Here is a 5,335-nt window from a genome sequence, read left to right as displayed (position 1 = left end):
AAATAACATGCATACATTCTTTGACTAAAGAATTAATATTGAAATTTGAAAACCAGTTGCTTTTGTTAATTTCATCTGTAAAGGTGTCATGGTAATGCTTATTATAATCCAAAAATGTTATGTCCGTTGCTTATTTTGTTGGTGTGAAATGGGACAGGAAAAAGGCGAGGGTTTAAATGATTTTTATATGAAAAGATTGAGATAGGCTTATCCTTTTGTTATGTCTTCTCTTTTGGGTCAATGCTTTCGGCTCATTGTCTCCCAAACCAACCCAAACGGGTCAATGTTATAGTTTTATTCATATTCTATATCTAGAAACCGTATTAAAGATCGTGTATTATACAAGTTAAATAAAACAAATAATAAATGGGTTGCCAATGAATATTTAGAAATTATAGGTGTTATTATTGCAAATGAGTTGCAAAGAGCCTAATATGGAAACCGGTTTCTTTTTAAATTCAATTTGTTTGAAATTGAAAATCAAATTTCCTTGACTTCTACATGTTATAAATTTATATATTAAAACAAATGAATGAAAGGTTAACATAAACGAGAAAAACGGTTGGGCTCAAAAACTTATGGCACGTGATGGTGGTTGGTTATTTATTTATTAGACGTAGATGATTAAGATTACCATACCAAATTACCATCAAAACCGATATTTATGTATTTTTATAAATTATTTATTTTGTATCAAAATACATTTTTCTAAATTTTGCAAATAATATATTAATTTGCCTCCTCGTTCTCCTTTATAAATTAACAAGATTGCTAGCTTTTTTATTTATTTATTTTTTAACAACCAACAATAAATTCTTATGTGTATTTGGTTTGGATTTCTTAGTAATTTGATTTGTAGTGGAAATTTATTTATTTATTTATTTATTTTTGATAACCACTTAATCAAGAACAAAGCTTGACTCAATCAAGAATAAGTTTGTCACGAACACTTAATTTTATCTTATGAATCCCAAATCAAAACAACTTTAACCCAAGAACAATACAAGAATAAAGGTTTACAAACGGGACCAAACGAGCAAAAGAAATCAGACCAATAATATAACGATCTGACAAGCAAACGAATCCATCCAAAAAAACAAGAATCACCAATGAAATGAGACTCTAAAAAAACATATGAAGAAGCCTGGGAGTAATGAATCTTGAGAGAGAAGATGAGAGATAACTTCTAAGCCTCAAAACCCTACACCTCTACTTCTCTTTTAATACATCAGCCTTTTATTAATTATTATATTGTCAAACGTATATAAGCATGAGTGTTCACAAATCACAAGCCAAGCCCGCGATAACTGAAAATTCCAGCCCACTAGCTCTAGCAAGCACATGATCAGCCCAGCCCATTCCAACGGACCCAACATTCAATACAAACACAATTATGCCATCAAATATGCTCTTTAATATTTTCAATATTAACTGATATGAATTGAAATATCCATATTATTTCAACAAAGTTGAACACAAAGAATAAATTCAGAATCACCAAATTTAGTTGCAACTATAAATGAATATCTATTTTGTAAAACTGAATATTGAATTTATATGTGATTCATAAGCTAAAAACTAAGATCATCTAAATAATACGTGAGCATATTATATATATATATATATATAGACTAAGTATAAAATGAAAACCCATTTGAGTTGTGAAAACTCTAGAAACTCATTCTCAACCACATGTTTTTAATTAATGTTTAAATCTTGTGGTCCACAATTAAAGTGAATAAAAAATGTAAATATAAATATAACTTTTTCTCTCTCTTGAGACATATATAAAAAGTAGTAAAAAAATGTTAAAGAATAGCAAAACATTTTTTTTTGATGTTTTGTATTAAGTGTTACAACATATATTACATGTAACAAAAAAAAACGATGTTACATAGGGTTTTCGCGGGTTTTCACAACTTAAATGAGTTTTCATTTTAACCTTACCCTATATATATATATATATATAAACAAGTTAAATTATCTTTACATAAGCTAAAAACTAACTAAGATTATCTAAATAATATACTTGATCTTAACTTATTGTGTGTATCAGCAACAATCTTCCTTATCGCGGTAAGAAGTTTTCTTCAACTATTCGCTCAGTAGTAGCAACTTGGTCTTCGTCAGTTATGAGCTCTTCACAGTAGCAACTTTTCTTCAATCATCTTCGGTGATAGGTATTCCGTCATATAGCATGTTAGTCTTGATCAGTTAACACCCAATCAATAATGAACACTTCAATATTAACCACGTGTCATATAAGTACTAGCTTTCCAGTGTCAACATTTAGTTCATGTTTAATGGTTTATATTTTCTTTTTCATGTCAATTACTCGCTTTTAGTTCGTTACCAAAATTTTATAATAGTGAGAAAATATTTATAACTTGATTGATTTTTATGGTTAAATAATAGTTTAAACAACCTTACTAGAACAACATTTAAAACTTGACTGATATTTAATAATTTTCAATGATGAAATTTAGAATGCCTGCTGGTAAATTTGGTAAAATATGTATATGTTACATATGGCAAACTAGACATATTTTCAAGAGTGGTCAGATACTCAGATTAGAAGTCATTCGTATCTATGTTAAGAAAATCAGTATGAAATATTTTAGTTTTTACTTGTATCGATTATTATTTGAACTTAAACTTGTATCCAGTTGAAGAAACACTAAATGACCCCGGGCAGACTACGGATATTCTGGGGGTTAAGTAGATGTTTCCCACGAGGGTTAAGTCCGGCAAAGATGGTTGTTCTTCTGATGACCTGCAAAACAGACACCGTGAGCTCGTCACTGATTGTGACCACCCTCCGGCGTGAGAATCAGACTAGATTGCTCTGAATATGTGTATATTGAGAGAGATTGCTAGAGAAGATAAGATACAAGATAATGATACCGTTCCAAGGTGTTGGAGTATTTATAGCCGAAGGTAGGTTTCCAAGCAGGTACAGCCAGCTGTATAATATTCATTTTCCACCAACTGTGGGCTACGCACGTGTCATGCTGGTAGTTGGTGGGTAGGCAGCGGCTGATAGTGACATGGCCGGCTGTGTACTATTCCTTTTCCGCCGGCTGTGTACTATTCCTTTTCCGCCGGCTGTGTATTATTCCTTTTCCACCAACTGCAGGCTATGTACGTGCCACGACAAGGGTTGGTGAGTAGGCAGCGGCTGATAGTGACATTTTGTACTAGAGCGTGCTCCTCGTACTGTTGTCGGTGAGCTGTCACCCTGTGATTGGTTCATGGGCTGCTTTGGTCAGATATTGTCTATTTTGTCCATACCTTGGCAGGTATAGTACAAAAGATCTTCCAGAAGCGTACGGACTGGCTCATTTGGGCGGGAGTATTCCCGCCTTGCTCATTCCTTCAGGTGACATTACTGAATTATTTAGTGCCTTGTGCGTGTAGCCTTGCTATTAGTGCGGGTAGCCTTCCCTGATGGCTTGTATCCGCAACTGCGGGAACAGGCGGGGTACACCATTGGGAGGCTTTTCATGCGGGAACAGCTGGCGTACTGCGCGTAAGGTCTTCTCTAAGCATGGTTGGTCCTGCGGAACCAGTTGGTCCTTGCGCAGACGTCCCTCTTCAAGGTGAGTCTTGCGGGTCCAACTGGGCTCTGCTGGGACCTACCTCTTCAAGTCCCCCCAGTCCAATGTTCTTCTCATGAATTGTTAATAAGTGAGGTGAACTTTTGGACTTAAGCAAGGGGTTTTGGAAAGGCTTTTTAGTTTTAAGGTTTTCCGTGGGGATTCTTCCCGCGGTTTTCCTAATGTCACTCGCAGAAATTCCCGACTTTTCTGCCTGATCTTTGGTTGTGATGCGGGTAGGTGTTTAACCCCTTCGCACATCGGGAGCGTTGAGTTTCACTTGTATAGATTCTTCATGAGGTTTTGGTAGTTTCGGACATAGTGATCAGTTATGTTAAACCACCAATTCCGCCTTGAAGTTTCAAACAGGCTAGTTCTCAACATTCCCGCTATGTGGATGTGCTATTTCTCTTTCCGCAAGCACGGTCCAGAAGATCCTTCTTGGTTTCAATTCCTGCAAGTGCTAAGTATGTGAAGGGTTTCGCCTTGACACTGTACCCGCACTCGTCTTATAGTTTCTTTACTTCCAAGATATTCTTAGCTTCAATTCCCTGCAAGTGCTAGGTATGTGAAGGGTTTCGCCTTGACACTGTACCCGCACTTGTCTTACGGTTTCTTGGGTACCAAGGTAAGGGGGTATATTCCCAATTATTTTTGAATCTTTGAATCTTTTTGAATCTTTTTGAAATTCGAAGAGTTGGTGAAAGGATAAGAACAGTCCAAACTGTTGAAGGGACGTTAGTGTCGTCCGACGGTTTCTTCTGACAGTTTCAGGACGTGCAGGAAGTTATGGCGACGTGACAGTATATGGTCATTCCAGACGCTTTTTCAGGCTCGTGGGCGCGAGTTTTCGGGCGCGTGGGCGCGAGATTTACGGCACGTGTCCTGTCGACAGCTGTTGCCAGCTTGCTCTTTCCACGTGTCATAGTTTCATTGCACCTGCGCTTTTCTCTCTCCCCCGCATTAAATTCATCGCATTCATTGCGATGAGTATATAAAGGGGGAGAGGGTGCATCTTAATCCACACTTTCACTTCTCTCTTCTAAACGATTTCCGGCGAATACTCTAACTTTTCCGTCGAGCATTCTCCTGAAATCATTCCTTCTTTACATCTAAAACATGTCTTCTACTCATGATCTTGAGGCTACCGCCGAGGAGTCTGATGTGTACGCCGAGATCCCGACGTCCACGTCTGATAAGGACGATAAGAGCACTGCTGGCGAATGCCAGTGTGCTCTTCCCATCGACCTTAATCAGTACATCGTCAGGAAGTTCATGCTCGAGACGTTCGAGCCTGAGTTTCTTGAGCATCACCAGACGGTGTACGATGCCCCCAAGGGCAAAATAGGGGTATATGCTGCATTCTTCGTTTATGGGAATCTCAGGTTCCCATTGACGAAGTTTGTATACCGTGTTTTGGAGAGACACGGTGTGCACCTGACGGAGGTACACCCAATGGCGATCGCCAAGATCCGCCATTTTGAATGGGTGTGCCTCATTCTGGGTGTGGAGCCCCATGTCGACCGCCTGATGACCTTCTACTCCTGGAGGTGCATCCAAGGCTGGTACACCTTGGTCACCCAGATCAAGGGTTTGAAGATCTGTGCTACCGAGCGTAGTCTTCGGTCTTGGAAGCGGGAGTTCTTCTACATCTCTGCCCGTGTCGTCCCTATCGCGATGACATTCAAGAACGGGAGAGCACTCCCCAACCTTCACGCTTCCAACTACCAGGAGGCGGA

This window comes from Bidens hawaiensis, unplaced genomic scaffold (genome assembly GCF_021521415.1).
Source record: "Bidens hawaiensis isolate Kalapana, Puna unplaced genomic scaffold, B.hawaiensis_p1.1 tig00032751_1, whole genome shotgun sequence".
Lineage (NCBI taxonomy): Eukaryota > Viridiplantae > Streptophyta > Magnoliopsida > Asterales > Asteraceae > Bidens > Bidens hawaiensis.
This window is presented reverse-complemented; position numbering follows the sequence as displayed.